Source organism: Hesperophylax consimilis, chromosome 14 (assembly GCF_061612785.1).
Source record: "Hesperophylax consimilis isolate HC1 chromosome 14, BYU_Hcon_1.0, whole genome shotgun sequence".
NCBI lineage: Eukaryota > Metazoa > Arthropoda > Insecta > Trichoptera > Limnephilidae > Hesperophylax > Hesperophylax consimilis.
This window is the reverse complement of record NC_142849.1, coordinates 16,369,995-16,390,250: the sequence shown is the minus strand read 5'-3', so window position 1 is coordinate 16,390,250 and position 20,256 is coordinate 16,369,995. Positions and strand designations below refer to the sequence as shown.

Here is a 20,256-nt window from a genome sequence, read left to right as displayed (position 1 = left end):
TCTCCACACCTATAAAAAGTTCTATAAAGTTATGAAAAGTGATGAAACAAAAACTAGATTAATCAGGTGACATATGTAATTATTTAACCCAATTTTTGTTTCACCACTTTTCATTTTCATGTGTATTGCACGCTTTCATAGAGTGGAAGATACTCTCAGTATCGCCTCGGTGAAAGAACGCCATTAATAATTGACTTTAGCCGTGATTGGTGACCAGATCTGAATAGCCAGGTATTTCCCAACCTTCCTCTTACTCATCTCCTTTCCCTCCCCATTATCTTCAGCTTCACAAAATCCTTAAATTGGGTTTTTGCCACAGACCCACTCGATCCAGATGGCTTGCAGTAGTTGGGACTCTTGTACTGTATTCACATAAAGTTAGGACTGAGTTATCTGTCTGATGTTTATTGAATTTGGCTGAGGCAGATATAGACCTGTGAAAGAGGAGCCAAAAACTAGGTAAGAAATAAAAGTACCTTACCAAAATTAGTAACGAAGTAAAAGTATTATTTGTAGTTAGTATCACTAAATATAAATATCTATCCTTGAATGCAATAGACCAAGCGTTACGACACCCTTGCTCAATATCATAATAAGTTATAATTGTAGCGGAGAATCCCAATCATTACTTTATGGTAAGAATGCAAAGGAATACTAGTAATAATAATAATGACATGTAGTAGGTGGTATTTCCTAGAAGCGTTCTGTTTTCCCATCTTCTTAACCGAGATAGCTAACAAGAAGTAATGATAATGACTCACGGCTGAAGTAATGGGCTTAATGGCTCTAATAATCTGTTTTCTTGACTTTTAATAACACATTGCCCTAAAATATAATCAGGCACATGAATAGACTAAATCGACTAAAGCCAAAGGTGATCAGATAGCGTTTAATAGCATCGGAGATGGGCTTATTATTACGCAATATAAATCTTCTCTGAATGGAAATTTGAAGGTATGCTGGTTATTTTAAGTTTATTTGGGTTTGCAAGATGTGTTTTGGGTAGGTATTTATTTTAGTAATTATTAACTACAGGGTTTTCCTATAAGAGGTGATATTTTGACATTCAATCGTAAAAGATCAATGGTTTCGTTGCTTGTGTGGCACGTAGCGCCGTCTTGTTGAAAGTAAACGTTGTTCAGATCAATACCATCCAATTCCGGCCATAAAAAATCATTAATCATCTCTCGATAGCGCAATCCATTCACCGTAACTGTTGCTCTAGCCTCATTTTCGAAAAAGTATGGTCCAATGACTCCGCCGGACCATAAACCGCACCAAACAGTCACACGTTGAGGATAGAGAAGCTTTTCAACAATAATTCTTGGGTTTTCCGAGCCCCAGATGCGACAATTTTGCTTGTTGACGAAGCCACCGAGGTGGAAATGGGCCACATCACTCAAGATGATTTGCATTTGATTCACTCAAGTGAATTTTAATAATTTCAATGCGTTGTTGAAGCATGTATCGTTCCATTTTTATTAATGGCTTAGTTTCTACTTGTCAAATGCTAAAAAATGACAGCTTCAAAAGTAACATCTACCGAAATGGCGGGCTATTCAAAATAACACCTCTTATTGGAAAATCCTGTATTTCGTCACACCATCAATAATAACCACACACCAATAATAATTTTAATGAAATTAAAAAATGTTAAATTTGCTGTTTAATATAAATACAATTTTTAAATTTAGATTTTTTTATCGAATGAATAAATGAATGAAAGGAATCTTGGAAATGGAAATTAACCCACTTTCCGACATACAATCAAGTTAAAACACGAAAAATTTATAACAGTTAATTATACGAAATACATTTCGGTACCATCCAATTAGACATTGGTTTAGGTATTATCGGGTTTTGACACCAGTCCCTTGGGGGATGGTTCAATCCCCATTCAAAAGATTTTTTTTTTTTAAATTTTAAGAGCCATAGAAAATAGGTGTATTTTTAAACGAAAAAAACTGTGAATTTTACGGGTTAATTTTTTTAGTGTGGCGGAGTAGTAAATGTTAACCTTTAATTTTTATTTAGATTATAATTACCTGACTAGGTAATGAGCATACTCAGCTAAGCATTTTAATTTGTTACCTACCTAGACAAGTACCTCCACTTGGATAAAGTAATAAATAAACATTTATATTAATTACAACATACCCCATTTTGGGAATGCCATAGACTCACTTGCTCCAGACGGTTCGGAGCAGATCGGACTCTTTTTGCGGTACGAACATGTAAAATATATATATAAATACCTAAAAACAAAAACTAAACAATTTTTTTTTTTTGGTTTTAGGCATTTCACCCTGAAAAGAATGCTTTGTGCTAACTACACAATTACAAAATGTCGTACACATATTTTCAGATTTACATAATTAATTGAACTAATGAAAAGAGGAAAGAAAAGCGGACGGAATAAGTAAGGAAATTGTTGGGTTTCACCACGAACATACAACTACCAAAGGAACGTAATAAAATAACTCCCAGAAAAATTATTATTTTAGAAAACATTTAAAAAAACTAAAAGAAAGTTCTTATTGATAATAATATGCGTTTTCATAGCACCCTCCAATATTTTAAAAACCTAAGCTAACCAAATGCACATCACAAAACAACTGCCGACAGAAGGTAATCTTCGTCGTTTTTAAAAACCTCTGGGCATTCCATTTCATCTTTCAGAGGCTGTGCGTGCGAAAAATATTCTGTTTGTGTTTTTGGCTGGTTTTTGCGCCGAACCGGTTATGCTTGGCCGAAGCCAAGTGAGGCGGTCCACAGTCTAGAGGCGTCAAATTTACGCTTACGGTAATACCTGTTCCCCCTTACATGTAAAGTTGGTATAAATATTACGCGGTGCGTAAAATCGAAAGAGTTATGTAGTGATGATCGAATAGTAGATGTAAGAACATTGATTTGATCCTACCACGACTTGACTTGACTTAAGAGAAATTCAAGAGCAAAATTTTATTATTTGTCAAAATTAGCTTGTCTTATGGTAAAAAGCAACAACATGTACAAATTAAGGTAAGAGAAATGAAGAATTGCGGTACAAATTATTCCAGTAAGAAACCTAATATAACTTAATCCTTCTCCCAATATCTTGTGTGATATGTTTCCACTATATATGTGTTCACTATGTTTACCGTGATTTCGCCTGACTAAAAATTTATTTTCTCATTTTTTGTACACGCAGGGCCTTACTAATGAGTATTTTAAATTTTACACAACTGATAAACAACCATCAATATATGATAAATGGTTATTTATTAGTTTTATAAAATTTAAAACACGTTCATTAGCAAGGGGGTTATATCATGTTGTACTCCGCTTTTGGACGGTTGGTATTTATTTTTTATTAATTCTTTGATTAATTTTGTTAACCTTCTGCATGTTCTGTACACTAATAAACAAATATAAAATAAATTAAATTGTGATATTATTTTCAAACAAAGTAAATAAAGCTTTCCATCACAAAAATGTTTTTGGCTCCAAGCTAGTTAATAATAATATACCTAAATTTTCCAAATATCATAGCTTTGTATTAGGTAAGAACTAAATGAAATGTACATTTTACACAAGCGAAAATACTAGTTTGTAGCAAAAATAAAAGTATTAAAATAAGCGCACCGACCTTTTGTTCAAAAATCCAAGAATCCAATAAGAAGTAACCAACAAGTCTGAGAATTTAAAGTCAAATTATAAAAGCACACAATGGCGAAGCTTTTACCAACTGAAGTAAAACTTCGGTCTAAAAAAACTAAAAACTCCGGTCCAAAACTTCTTTTGGACCGGACCTTATTCCGTCATTCGTGTTAAAGGGATGCTTTGAGCCCTTATTAACACCTCTCGCGTATATTTATAATCTCTCACTTAACTCCGGAATATTCCCAGACCTGTGGAAAATCTCTAAAGTTACACCGTTACATAAAACTGGTGATAAGGCTTCAGTCTCTAATTATAGACCAGTGGCGATCCTATCCTCTCCAGCCAAGTTGTTTGAACTAATAATTCATAAATGCATTTATACCCAAGTTGAACCCTTTATAATTGACCAGCAACACGGTTTTAGGTCTGGCAGATCTACTGTGTCTAATCTAATGGTTTTTACGGAGTACATATCTCAAGCTCTTGATAGTAACAATCAAGTAGATGTATCATACAATGACTTCGCAAAAGCCTTTGACTCAGTAGATCCGCTTATTCTCCTAAATAAACTCGACCAATTTGGATTTTCAGCGAAACTTCTATGTCTATTTGTAAGTTATTTCTCAAATAGACAACAATACGTAACTTATGGTATTTTCCACTCTTCCAACTTCATCACAAACTCTGGAGTTCCACAGGGGTCGAATCTTGGACCCTTACTTTTCTCGCTATTTATCAATGACATTTACCATTGCATAAAATTTTCCAAGTTTCTCTTATTCGCGGATGACATGAAACTATTCCTTTTAATAAAATCTTTGGAAAATTGCTTGCAGCTACAAAGTGATATAAATTCTATCGTCGAATGGAGTCATACCAATAAATTAGGGTTTAATATTAAGAAATGCTCCATTATGTGCTACACCAAGGCAAACAAAACGATTTACTATAACTACAAAATGTCTTATTCATCTCTTCAGCACATTGTTATTTCAAGAGATTTGGGAATCGCATTTGATACGCACTTAACATTTCACGTCCACATAGAAACGATATGCAACAAAGCTTTAAGAATGCTAGGATTTGTGCTAAGCAACTCCAGACATTTTTGCAGCTCGGCCGCGATTCGTGTGCTATACTATAGTTTAGTACGTAGCATTTTGGAAAGTGGTTCTGTAATATGGGGACCAATGGATTTAACTTACTCTCAAATGATAGAGAAAGTACAAAAGAAGTTTCTGAGATATTTATATCTTAGAGACTTCGGATATTATCCCTGGTTATATCCATCAGCCTTTTTGTCCGGCATGCTGGGTATTAATAGCCTCACCGATAGAAGGAAAACTGCTTTGCTGATAACAGCATATAAACTTCTAAATGGTAACGTCTGTATTCCCGATATTATAGAAAAATTTGAGTTTTATGTCCCCGACAATTATACAAGAGCGCGCAGGCACAGAACCTTTGTCGTTCCAAAATGCAGAACCAACTTACCATTAGTAATGCCGCTCGGAAAAATGATTATGTTACTAAATTACCTGTCCCCTGTTATAGATATTTTCCAACTTAATATTCACCAGTTCAAAAACGCTATTATTACTTAATAAATTAAAATAAAATGTATGTTTATTATTGGTTATGTATAACTGTAAATGTGCATTTAAAATAAAATAAATAAATAAAAAAAAAAGAATTAGCGTTATTCTAAAACACGTTCTGTCGTTCGTCTTTTTTATACTCTCACGAGTTAAAAAATGACAAGTGGTTAATTTATTCACCTAACGAGTTGTTCTTCTTCGCTTGTCTGAATAATTATTCTTTAGTACATTCAATGTCTTAAATGTACGAGTTCGTGTTTTTTGTTTTTTTTTTCTAAAATATTAGTGTTGAATACCTACACCTGAAGTATCTACGCGACTTGTAAGCAGCAAATTGGACACAGCAATTAAACACTTGTCAAGATATTTAAAAATAACGGATTTCTCAAAAGCATTTTGTAGGTAGCAATAACAGCGGTAGAGTAAAAATTGATCAAAAATAACAAATACCTTAGGTTTGGTTATACAGAGCAGATGAACGAAGAAAGGAGTGTAAGGAGAATCTACACGAGGAAGTGAATGGTAGTCCAGGAAACTCGAGGAAGATATGGTACTATTAAGGCGATGCCATACGTAGTAATGCAAAATCATGTATTTTTGGTTTGAAAATTCGGTCGCCTAGAAATGTTTCAGATGCTTTAATTAAATACTGCGAGTAGAATACATCTTGGCCTTTGAAATAATCGAGTATTTTTTAGATAAGTCTTTTTATAAGCCCAGAAAAAAATAATGTATAATGCCTATGAAAACTGCTTTAAAGTTCAAAATCTCATACTTACGAACCCTTACTCGGTTATGGTTTTGTATAATGTGGAAAATTAAGTTATTTATAAAATGATCGAAAAAAAAAATTAATATTTATACCTGAACATCCACAAAATAAAATAAAAAGCACTTTTTGGCAAAGTTTTTTTCTTGCATAAATCAAAACAGGCGGATGGTGTTTAATCATAATCATCTTTAAAGGTTTTTATTGATAGCGGCTCAATTTAAAATATTACACGACGTAGTGCATCGCCTTAAGTGAAGCAAATTTTAGTATACTAGCTGTACCCTGCCACGCGTTGCTGTGGCTCAGTCTGTCGGTGCAGATAGAGAAACAATACCGCGTTTTGCTTTTACTTCCAACAGCTGCTTCTAGCGCTACTTAAAAAAAATATTTTTATTTATTTAAAAATATATTTTTTTATTTCCCAGATGTTTCTCGTTGAGGACAGTTCAGATTCTTTGAAAACTATTAAAATAGCAAATCTTTCAAATAATTATAAAACCGGTAGGACCTTAAATTTATCGAATAGTTCACTTGTTGGAAAATCTCTTGGTTTTTTAAGAATAACTTTAATAATCATTTTTGTGTTATTATTATCGGACACAAGTTAGTCTTTTAAATGCTGCCCCATGCAATTACTCCATACTGCAACACTGATTGTACAAGAGCAAAGTAAACCATTTTAATATTTGAAAGTTGTAAGATATTTCTTAATCGTATGAATTATCATTAAAAAAAAATCAAATGTTGTTGTTGCGTTTCTTGAAATGGTTAAATTTTGTTATCAGAAGTGAATTGATAGGTACTTGCCGATACTGATTCTTGCCAATTCATTCCTTACCCACTTCTCATAACCTCAAAAAAAAAAATACCTAAAAATTGGGGACAGGTGGGTAGGTACTATAATTGCACTTGCTCCGGGCAAAAATCATAACGAATTTTTTTATAGATATTCTCAACACGCAGTGAAGGACAATTTATAACAGGTTAATAAAATGTTCTTCGCTACTAAATCTGAATATTATATACCTGTCAGATGGGTTCCATCCATAGACATATGAATATTAGTAGACCTGCCCTAAGTGATTAAAAGCGTATTATTCCCCACTCCCCATACCGGTTCTATTGGAGCCGGCTGGGCTCGCGTATGGCTTCCCGTGAATCTTGAGAATGTGACGTCATCATTCTTGTTCGAACTAGCGTCGAGCTATGGTCGAGGCATTTTATGAAATAACACGGCAAAATAGTGGCTTGTGATATGAAAACTTGTAAAAATATATGTGAAAAAGAGAATAAACCCAATTGTCGTATTACATTCCATATGTAAGCATCATTTTAAGCTTATTCACGTCGTATAATATGAATCAGTTGTAGAAACATATACTATCACATCGAGCCAACATTGGTCGAATGTAGCGATTCTCAAGTGTGCGCATCGTTGTTACTGGGAAGTAAATTATGAACACTTATAAAAGTTTATTAACTAAATACGTAAACAAAATATTCGAAAATAGAAGAATTTTTTTTTGCCGAATTTGGACTGCGCAAATTTGTTCATAACGTGGCGAAACAATCAACTGTTGAAGAACGAAGGGCGTAAGACTGACTGTGATTCGTCAATAAATCAATCTGACAGTAAATGGGCATCTCGCATTATAATATCACCATTTACTTCTTAAAAGTAAAATCTGCTTTTGAATGAATAGACATTTTTACATGGGAGCGCAAATTACTCGCCACGTTATGAACAAATTTGCGAAGTCCAAATTCGGCAAAAAAATTCGGTTATATTTTCAGAGTCGAATATTTCGTTTAAGTATTTAGTTAAGACACTTTTATAAATGTTCATAATTTACTTCCCAGCAACCAACCAGCTTTGTGTTTCGCGTCCAGACGTTTCTCGATGTGATAGTATATTATGTTTCTACAACTGATCCATATTATTCGATGTGAATATGCTTAAAATAAAGTAAAATAATGCTTATATATGGAATGTAATACGACAATTGGGTTTATTCTCTTTTCACATCTATTTTTACAAGTTTTCATAGTACAAGTCAACATTTTGCCGTGTTATTTCGTAAAATGAACCGATGATGCCTCGACCATAGTTCGCACAAGAATGATGACGTCACGTTTTCAAATTTCACTTGAGGCCATACGCGAGCACAGCCGGCTCCAATGGAACCGGTATGGGGAGTGGGGATAATACGCTTTTAATCACTTAGGGCAGGTCTACTAATATTCATATGTCTATGTTGGGTACAAAGCCTGTAATAAAAAATCATAAGAGAAATTTATATTTATTTTATTATTTTTAATGATAAACTAATGTTTACGAGACAAGGTTTTTATGCAGAGCTCAGAGTACATACTGAATAATTGGTGGAGCACCTGACCGGCAATCATAAGGCTGCGGGTTCAATTCACGTTAGCGGCATGTATTTTTTCTCGGAAGATTTTTTCAGTATAATTTTATTCTTAAAAATAATGTTATTATTACTTGTATGAAATAGTGTTAATTTATTAAAAATCTGGTCAAATTATTCGTTTTCATGTTAAGAATGGGACTGGAGACTTATAAAGGATGATTCGAAAAATATCATAATAAACATTCAGTAAAGCACGAATATGTTATGAGGAAGTCGGAACACGTGTTCTTCAAAATAATAATAATTTCGCATCTCGTCCATTATATTTATTCGGACAAGGGTACCGGCATGAACACGTGTTCAGATATATTCTGAATGACTAATATTTTACTGGACAATGATCATGCAGTTACATTTTTAACATCATCGTGATAAAAAGCCGCATTCATTTTTCTCTGTGCGCACATAAATAAGTACATACCTTTTAAATATATTACGATAATGTTAGCATAAAAAAATCAAGCCATAATTAATAATGATCGGAGAATAATTAGCAATGTGTCCCACAATGTTCAAGGTGCCCTTTACTTATGATGTTAATAAACGCGTTTTATGCCAGTAATAAAACAGGTTTTTAATTTATGAAACCACAATTCTTCCGATGTATGGATATCGATATTGCAGCCATAAGTTTTTGCTTAGAAATAAAAAAAATAAATTTATTTTTCTTATCTGTTTTCGTCGTCTGCACGTATAAATTTGTAAATCTGTTGGTACACGGAGAAAACTTACTAATATGAAATACAGTTAATTTATTAAAAATCAGTTTAAATTGTTAGTTTTCATGTTATCAACGGGACTGCAGGTCTTTGACGAAACAGAGTTCATAACAAAGTATCAGTTAAAAGCGAATGTTTTATGAGGACAGCGGAACACCTGTTCATACAAATATTGATATACTGATATTATCGCGTTCCGTAATGACATTTATTAGGAAAAAATTTTCTCCATATATTCTGAATGACTATTATTTTAACAGGAAATGGGCATGCTATCACTTTTAAAACAGGATCTTTTTTTCCGTGTAATCTTCACGCTGAGATATTGTACAAGTCGTACTGTAAAATATAGGGAAAGCAATAGCAAATATAGGGTAAGTAGGGTTTTACAATAATCACTAGTTGTGGAAATTGACTTATTCATGTTAAAAACTCTAAGGCCTTGCGCGCACCACGATTTTCTGTACCACGATAATTTTGTCGCAGAAATGCAACGTATGAGTTAGTAAGTATGTGCGCGCATATACGACAAATAAATAGTTGCTATTTTAAAATTGTGATTTGTCACATTTTTCCGCGACAGCGCGCGACGCGATTGTCGCAAAATAAAATTATAGCATTTGAAGTTATATGGACACGCGCGCACTGCGATTTAAAATCGCTACCTGACAACCTTTCTTCAGCTGAGATTGCATTCCGCCATCTAGTATTATTGTATGCAATTTGAGGTCCAACAATTCTTAATAGTTTGTCAAATGTCTGAATCGTCATTCTATAATAGCCAAAGAATATTTTTGGATATTGTCGAAGATCATTGTATTTCAGATAAAAGAAACCTTTAACATATCTTTCTGCTGTAAAAGGATGAGTCCAGTATTTATGTGTTCTTTTATTCCTCCTCTTCCGAAGAAGCAAAACAATACAAGCAATTTGTACGAAATCCATGTTGAGAATTAACAATTCATCGCAATTTTTCATCGCGATGCGCGCAGTATTATTTTTGCGATTTATTATAGCACGATTTTAAAATAGTGTCGCAAAAAATACAATCGTAGTGCGTGCTAGGCCTAAGAGCATTTGAGTGGCGGAGCGCGGCCGCCGGTCACCTTCGACTCGTTCGATGAGTTCGTTCGCGGCCGGAAAGATTCGGGCGACATCTACAGCCGCCACACCCCTCTTCCTACTTAACAATACTTCATACTGATATTGCAACTCTATTTATATATAACCAATGAATTATATAGTAAAATAACATACGCAATAGGAGTGTAAGGAGAATTTATGTATTTATATTATACGCCCATTTATGGGCGCGGGCGTTTACAAACATGTGATATACGTAATTGTTTAGTGAAACAGTAATCATGAAGTAAAATTTGCTACATAGAACCCTTGCAAAAGAATGGTATTATGCTGACCTTAATTAATATTTTTATTATAGAGTATTATTAATAAAGTATGTTATTATAACCTTCTTGTAACTGTATTCTGTGCAATTGAACGCATCTACTATTTCTGCAAGTATTGCAAACTGCATGTAATCTAGGCACAAGCGAGAATCTAATTGACTCAGCCCTGATATTATTGTTGCAATTAAAAGTGATTTTCGATCGAGTAGTTCTAGTTGGTATGTTGAAGGTGATGACTCAGTATACCAGGGCTGCCTATAACTCCTTTAACAAATTAAACAGTAAAAGTCAAGTCGGAAATAAGTGTTCTATCTGAGAGTTTTAGTAATTTTAATTCTTAAATTAATTTAAATGTAAATTATAATTTTGCATTTGTACAAATGACGCGAATGTTAATGGTAGAAGCAGGTAGAAGCAGATTTTCAGAATATTTCAATTTGACCGTGCACCACACGGATTTCCTGAAAATCTTCATACAAAACCAATTTTTTTGCAATATTAGCAATCTAGTACACACAAAATGAATGAGACGATGTAGAAATTAGGAATGTAAAAACGACGCAAGAAGCGTGCGCCTAGATCTAGTTAGGCGCGGCGTTATTAGTCAGTTTTTATTTTTAATTTTTTGAAACGGCGCAAGAGTTCCAACTGCTCCCAATCGTCTGGACCCAGTGAGACTATGGCACCCCAGATTGAAGTATGTTGAGAGGCTGAAGGTAGTGGGAAGGGGAAGGAGATAGGAAGAGGAAGGTTGGGAAGTACCTGGCTATTCGGATCTGTTCATCAAACACAGCAAAGCCATTTCAAACAAGTGGTCTTACACCAGGGCGATACTGATAGTATCTTCCACTCTGGTACGTGCCGCAAATATACTATAAATTTAGTAAATGAGCTATTTGTGAAATAACAAATTAATTAAATAAAATTTACTTGCATTTATTTTAGAACTCTTACTGTCTTCAGATCTACGAAACCTATCATATATTTTATATATTAACTAAACAAACTGAAGAAGAATTCTAGGTAGGCAATCCAGACCAATTAATTGAGATGTGTGAATTTAAATCACATTGACCCGTATATGATTTCATGTTAACCGTTTACATGTTAATCTAAAAGAGAAAAAATGTCATCGTATTCATCTACTAATATATTGTTCATCTTTCTTGTATTGTATCCGATCAATTAAGGTTTAGAAGTTGTTTCGACCGAGATCAACTACTCATAATTTTCGAGCAGCTACCTACTATTACGTAGAAACCTACGGAGTAGATAAAACATATTATTATAATCAGACCTTTATCAGTTTAGTAAGCACAATAAGTACACTTAACAGGTGTAATCATTATTAAAGTGAAGTGTTATAGTTTCCAATCAAAGGTTGCGCTTGATTATCATCACCATCGAAGGTACCACGTTCCCTATATGAAGACCACTTCTAAGTGGCTAAAACCCTAAAAGGTGTTTTTTTTAAATTTAATTTTTTTAATTTTCCCCCCGTGGGGCTTTTACATAAGTATATGTGGCATAATTTTGACATCATGAATAATTTAGAACATGAGAAAGAAATAATTAAAATAATAATAGACAAAATAAAGATACAACAAATAATATTCCAAGAAATAAAAGTTATAAAAAATAGGTTTACAAAGAGACAAAAAATGTCTAGAAATTATAGTATTATGGAAATAATACTGTAAGTACTTATTCATCACCGAAAATAATTGAATTAGTTAATTATTCGGGATCACTGGCCACGCTTAATACTTTTTTTTAAATTAAATCTTTTGATTCACTAATTACTATAAAAGGCAATTATCTGCATTTGGGAAAAAATAATTTAATTATATATAATTAAGTGAAATGAAAATTCGCTTTCCTTGTTTGGGATGACAACCATTTAAATTAGTTTAATTAAGTGTGGCCAGCGATCCCGAATATTTACTTTGAATTCAATGTTGCCAGGTTATAAAATTACTCTCCGATATTGAACAACTTCACCATTATAATATTATAGAGAAAGAAGGTTTCATAGACCAATTATTGTGTATTATTGTTGATTTAAAATTGTTATCTAATGTTGGTTTTACGTCTAATATTGGTAAATAAATATTTATTAACTTTTAATATTATAATGAATCCTCGTTTTCTATTTTGCCCACTAATGGAGGGAAATCATTTTTAAAACATACTATTTTACTTATTTAAACACAGATTACCAATGTTCACAATACGGAAGCAAAAGATAACAAAGCATAATTAAATAAAGTGAATGGAAAGAAAAAGCATTTGAATATTATTTTCGAAACCTATTTATGCAAAGCATTACACAGGGCTATCAAAATAATTGAAAAGAGAAATACGTTCTAAGAAAAATAATGTTGATTTTAGCAATTTTTGTAAAGACTAGACATAATTTGCACAGTTGTACCTGTTTACTGAAGTATAAAGGTGTAAACATACCTGTTTTTCTCGGAGGCACCGCAGAAATTCGTGGGTCGAGCTAGGTTCACTGTCACAAACGAATCCGGTTCACAATAATACAATACAGGTACAATCAACAGCGAGATTCGAGGCTTCTTGCAAACAATGTGAATGCGATATCTGTTCCTTCACACCATTGTGCAGAATCTAGTTTAAAAGTTCCACAAGAGAAAACACTACAGGCAAACGGATCACACTATTATTATTTCACACACAGATTATCAAATACTGGCAACCTCACAACAGAATTTATTTGTCATCATAACCTTCGTCAAAAACTAGTAAAAACTCGCGGGAAACCGCTTGAAAAAACGATAACAAACGAAAGATTGCAAGCAACAATTGATTTGTCTATGTTTTTTAAAATCGAACACTTTCGAACTTTTCGGAAAGTTCGAATAACCAACGACGTATTTTGAATTTGATAGAAACAAGAACAGTCTAGCGTGGAAACCACCTTTCGAGACGCCCTGACGTGACTGAATAAATTCCACGAAGCATTCTGACAGCAGCGTTCGGGATTGTTCGGCTCCAATCGGCGTTCGAGTTTTAGAGCGAGACAATCAATCATTTCTCTCTCTCTTTTAAGATGAGATGTGCGGTAAAGCCAGGTAATTTTTATGCGACATGCAATATTAATAGAACAGGTTTTTATTATTTACATTTTTTTTTGCAACTGATGTTTTATTTACGTCGTGATTGAATTGTTTCGAATTGAGCAAAAATATTCCTATGACGTAGGTAGTGGTTTTACACAAGAGTAAGTTTAGTGTACTTTCAGATAGGTAAGGATAATAGCTAGCACGTCTCCTTGGATTTATTAGACGTGAGAGTTCGTGAACCTTCAACGTTTGTTTCTTTATGTTTGCACAACTTCACTACCTGCTGAGATCTTAAACCATTATAGTATTACAATTTCATAGAATTTTTATTTATGACTAGCTATACCCCGCCACGCGTTACTGTTGCTCAGTCTGTCTGTGAAACAATAGCGCGTGTTGCTTTTACGTCTAACAAAAGGCGCTTTAAAAAAAAAACATGTTTGTTCAACAGATGGTGTAGGTAACATCTATTTAATATTGGTATATAAAAACACACGCGTATTCGAATTCAACATTGTGTCAAAATTTCAAAGCAATCGGAGATTTAAGATTTTTAAGAAACGAACATTAGGATTTTAATTATATAGATGTAATAAAGATTTACAAGTGGGCCCGGGCAGACGTTTTTCGGCCAATATATTTGTGGTTGTATGTATTTTTGAATGAGATATATGAATTTAAAAAAAATTAAATTTTTAGATCTCGACAACAGCTCCACAACGTCCAAAAGTAACCTATATTTCAAGCTGGAACTAACCATACAAATTCCAAAAATTTCATTGAAATCGGTTATGCGGTTTCGGAGATTAGCGGGCACGAATAAAATGACACGTGATTTTTGGTAACCGGATAAATCATAAATAATAATAATAATAATAATAATAATTGGATGACTTGTATAGCGCCGTTTTTGTGCAAAATCACCTCAAGGGCGCTGTACAAACTTATAATCTATGTTCTTACTTAACTACTTATGGAGAAAATATACAGTACAATACTTACCTGGTAGGTCACTTGAGATTAACACTATTAATATTATCGAATTGTTTATTGGCGGAATTTAGATACAGGATTTAGGACTTTATTGAAAAATTGAATACAACTGGACTTTCTCTTAGGAATGGTATATTTAATTTAAGGGTACGACAGCTCAAAAAGGTAAGTTTTCAGTTTAGACCTGAATTCTGTTGGACTTGTTATGGATCTTAGTTCCGGAGGGAGTTTATTCCAAGCCTTCGGCCCAGATACTCCGAAAGCGCGATCACCAAACTTAGTATTTGGCTTGCGCTTAGGTTCTATCAGTCTGCCTACAGCTGATGATGTTGCTGATCTAAGCGTTGACTGCCTCAGACCAGTGTTTTCCGGGACGCATAGTTCAGAGATGTAGGGTGGGGCCATTTCATTGATGGATTTAAACACCACCCAGCACAGTTTGTACTGGATTCTTTCAGGGCACTTGAGCCAGTGAAGGTTACGAAGGTGTTCTGAAATGTGTGAATATTTTGAAACCCCGGTTATGAGCCGTGCTGCTGCATTAAACACTGATTGAAGCATTAAACACTGATTAAACACTGATCACAATGATAATCATCACAAGTCATGGAAAGCGATGAAACAAAAACTTTATTAACTGGGTTATGTAGGTTAGGTTAGGTTAGGTTAGATTAGATTAGATTAAAAAAATTCATCGTTTCTAATGACTTTATATCACTTTTTAAAAGCGTGTTGAATTGTCACTGTGTTGAGTTATCATGGAACCGTGATTTCTATATGTTAAGATTACGAAGGTGATGAAATATTTTAAAATTGACTGTGTCAAAAATAAGTAACTCAGCACAGATTATGACCACCGCTCTGGGTATACGAGTAGGTACTTTCATTCGCGGAGAAACTCACTGATACGAAATACTGTTAATTTATTAAAAATCTGGTCAAAACGGGACTGCAGGTCTTTGTTATATCCTCTTAATTAATGACAAAAAACTCATTGTATTCCGTTCTCAATTAATACAATCAAAACATACCCAAACGTTGAAATAATTATACACCATAAAAAATGCAACAAAACTATCTGTAATGGCTCATGTACCATTTTAAACCAAGCAACTGAGTAAAGTACCTCGGTGTAATTATAAACCAACAAATGAAATGGAACAAACACATATTTATATAAACTTGTTAAGCGCTTTAGGAAATTAATTTATATACAGGGTGTCCGGAAACTCGTAGTACAAGCGGGAAACTGGTGAATCTACATCACATTTGGAGTCGATTTTGTAGTTTATTTTTTTTTTATTTGAGCTTTCGTTATCGAGTAAATCGAGTTTGAAGTTGATTTTTTTTTTTTTTTTTTTTTTTTTTAATCAAATTCTTATAAATTATTACTGAAGATCAAAGTACCCAACTAATTAAAACTATTTGAAAGTAAAACAAATGAAGAAACTCGGATTTGAAGCATTATTTTGAAATCACCCTTCATTTAACCCGGTGTAATCATAAAATATTTCTGCTCTGCAGGGTTAAAACATCTGTTATTCAACCCTAAACACCAGAAAAAACTTTAACCCTAAAATAGCCGAAAAATATTTTTTTTTTGGTTTTTTTTTTTTTTTTTGAAAATGCTCAAATCAAAAAACTTTATGTTTTTTGGGTTCCCCATGTGGTGTAGATTCTCCAGTTTCCCGCTTGTACTACGAGTTTCCGGACACCGTGTATAATCTTAACCACCGCTGTTTTGAAATCATAACTTACCCACGCACAGGCTTCGCCTTTGTGGGAATTTTTTGTTACTGTCTTATGTTTTGTATAATTATATATGTACCTGTATGTATCAAAAAAATTGCCAATAAAAAAAAATATATATATATTTATATTAGATTAAGAAATATTCTTAAGTTAGATAATTTAAGGCGATGCCATATGTAGTAATGCAAAATCATGTATTTTTGGTTTAAAAATTTTGGTCGCCTAGAAATGTTTTAGATGCTTTAATTAAATACTGCGAGTAGAATACATCTTGGCCTTTGAAATAATCGAGTATTTTTTAGATAAGCGTTTTTATAAGCCCAGAAAAAAATAATGTATAATGCCTATGAAAGCTGCTTTAAAGTTCAAAATCTCATACTTACGAACCCTTTGTCGGTTATGGTTTTATTGTATAATGTGGAAAATTAAGTTATTTATAAAATGATCGAAAAAAAAATAATATTTATACCTGAACATCTACAAAATAAAATAAAAGGCACTTTTTGGCCAAGTTTTTTTCTTGCATAAATCAAAACAGGCGGATGGTGTTAAGCGGGAATTTAAACCTTATCGCCATCTACGTAAGGGTTTTTATTGATAGCGGCTCAATTTAAAATATTACACGACGTAGTGCATCGCCTTAAAAAAATATATTACGCGCTAGTCCAGTCATTAATTCAGTATGAAATTATTGGATGGGGAGGTGCATATGAACAAAATTGTAAGCCCTGTAAAGGAATACAGATACTAATAATAATAAAAAGACTCAATATTACGAGTATTTAAAGATTATACAATGAGACAATTAAAACTTAATTTATCACTAAGCATCTCTAAATAGTATAAATCAAAGTCACTATCCGTGTCTGTTTGTTTGTGTGCTTAGTTCTTCTAAACTATGTAAAGGAGTTTGATAGGGTTTTCATTATCATTTAGAGAATGTATTCTGAAAGGCTTATATACAATAACTAGCTTATATGCTAGTAAGTAATAAAACAGATTGTGCGTCAAATGTCCCATTGATTATTGTGCTATTTTTCTCCCCATTTCAGCGGGTTAGTACTTAGCACGTAATGCCTACGTCAATACTATGTTGTATGTCGTATACACCCTACGTTAGTAAAGAGAGGAGAAAATAAAATAATGAAAGAGTAGACGCAATGCGCTATCATTAGTAATGCGGGTATAGACAGACGTACCCGTATGTACTTGCCTACATATATTTATTTTTATTACGTATGCTCCGAGGAGCTGTTCATATGTATAGGTATATCAAAAAGTTCGACGCAAGACTTTTATGGAAATGACAGTCATAAAATTATTCATTATTGTTGTCGAGCTGTAGGTCAGCTGCGAAAAATTGCCGATATGAAAGTTTTAGTGTAATATTAAAAAATATAAACATATTTATAAATCTAATTACTGAAGACAATATCAGCGATTCACAAACGAATGTTTGATTCAGAAAAATCATAAAAAAGATACGGTAGCATATAGAAATTAAACGCTTTAGCCTTTCCGGGATGTTGATCAACCACTTCACCTTCATTATTTATGATCTTAGTAAAGATAAAATAGTTAATGAAATACTAAATGGAAGTTAATATAAGCAGTATAACCTAAGATAACAATATTTCCATTTAGCCTTGCCGGGATGCTGGTAAACCACTTCACCTTCATTATTTATGATCTAAGTTAAGATAAAATAGTTAATGAAATAATAAATGGAAGTTAATATAAGCAGTATAACCTAAGATAACATATATAGCAATATTTCCATTTAGCCTTGCCGGGATGCTGGTCAACCACTTCACCTTCATTATTTATGATCTAAGTTAAGATAAAATTGTTAATGAAATAATAAATGGAAGTTAATGACATCAGCATCTAGTTGGAGTACACACTTATCAAGGGGTTTTTATAAAATTTTTGATCTTGGATCTGTCTTGGCTGATGATCCAAGACTTGGTGTCTGTTTTATATTTAAAAAAAATTGTGTTCAGTCTAATGGCTAGTGGGAGAGCATTGTATAGCCTTGTTGCAAAATATCTAAAATTTCTCTGGCCAAAAGTTGTTCTAGCGAAAGGGATTCGTAAGAGATTACATATGTCCTTTGGTTCTAGTATCACGAGCAGTTTTGACATTGTCAAAAGCAGTTTTGTGTTTGAAGAGGTATGCTAGTATAAGTTAAGTTGCCTAAGTAGCCTAGTAGGGTAACTAAGCTATGTAAATAATTATGATGACCTAAGTTTTACACGAGAATACAAGATTCTGAGAAAATGGAATTCCATTTGTGGAATGTCATGAGGCGAAAATAAATAAGACGGGATTAAAACGGGGGTAGGAAGTGGCTAAATAGGATGTCCAATTATTCGTGAGAAAAAAATGGATGACTTAACTCAACCCCCAAATAGAGTGGTCAGGTACTTACGCATTGGGGTTAATGACAGCACTAATTTTAGAATAGCCGCTCTTTACGCCTGCAATAAACTAGCACTTAGTTAAGGCCCACAGCACACCAGTATGACTATAAAAGGTAGCCTTAATCGTATAATGACCATCTCGGACCAATTTTGGGTGAATTGCGCTAGTAAAGGCAGTATTACTACTAATATAGCAAGCACTAGATTAGCTCTCCGTCTACATCAAAATGACTGGATGAAATTTATTTTATTTATTTAATAGCTGTACCCCACCACGCATTGCTGTGGATCAGTCTGTATGCGCATATAGATAAACAATAGCTTGTGTTGCTTTTACGTACAATAGATGGCGCTATTTCTACCGGTCACAGGTGAAAACAAAGCATATTTTTACCTGTTTTCACCTGTCACAGGTGATATCTATTAAATATATATATATTATGTATATACAAAACATGCGCGTATTCGAATGCAACGTTGAGTAAAAACTTCAAAGCAATCTAAGATTTTGAACAAACATTTACATTTTTATTTATATAGAAGATTATGCAAATAAAAATTACTAAAAAATATTTACAGTTAGCAGATAAAGATGAAGAACCCTTATCACACACTTATTTAAGGTGTGGGGTGTGTGGGATCTATTTTTCCTACGAGGCATTTAAAACTAGTAAGTCTGCCCAGGGGTGCGATATAAGGCTCATACTAACCGCTCTGACCGGGCCGGCCAAAGTGTGCTAAATTGAGTTGTAAACACTAAAATCCCTTGGACATTTTTATAGTTTAAACTTTAAAGTAAAATATTAATAACTTCAAATTTATCACCATTGGTACATAAGTTCGTTCTGCAGCTGGGAAGAATTATAAGCCTGTGTCTGAAATTATCCGGGACGCAGAAGCCTATTTCAGCCAGATTGTTTTGTATTCATAGGAAACTATTCAGAAGCTCATCCGTACGCCATATTTTTGTCTTGCTTCTGTTTTAATAATAAAAAAGTTCTACAGAATTCAAAGATATACTTTATTGCTGGGTAACCTTCAAAAGTTAAAAGAAAAGTTATCGGAACAGTGTAAATTTTCAGCAATCGGTTATTTTTGGAAATACCTGTGTTGTGTGTTTTCCCGTAATATTAATTTGTTGACTCTATAATTACGCCGGCCCTATGAACTTTGGGCTTTCCCAGTACTTTAGGCTCAAATCTATAGTAATGGCAATTTTCAGTTAAATGTTACGTCCCGTTGAACGTGTTTGTATGCACATATGGGTAAATCAATTTTAAAAGTGTCTTGCTTGTGTAGTGTAGTGCTATAATGAACGGATTAAGAACTGATTATTTACCTTTTTTAACGCTTGAATTTGGATGCAAATTCAAAATTTAAAAAAACATTTATTGTACTTTCAACATATCTTATAACAATAAGTTGTCCGTTCA

The 20,256-nt window shown here is 33.3% G+C and overlaps 1 protein-coding gene across 2 annotated transcripts in view; it reads right to left on the bottom strand.

Moving 5' to 3' along the window:
- Positions 1-13,517, bottom strand: part of Tl (toll like receptor) — a 454,990-nt gene extending 441,473 nt beyond the window's left edge. For both annotated transcript variants that reach the window (XM_089639570.1, XM_089639571.1), the window contains exon 1: positions 13,033-13,517. The gene's annotated coding sequence lies outside the window, so the exon portion shown is untranslated. The remainder of the gene's footprint in view (positions 1-13,032) is intronic.
- Positions 13,518-20,256: the final 6,739 nt, after the last annotated feature.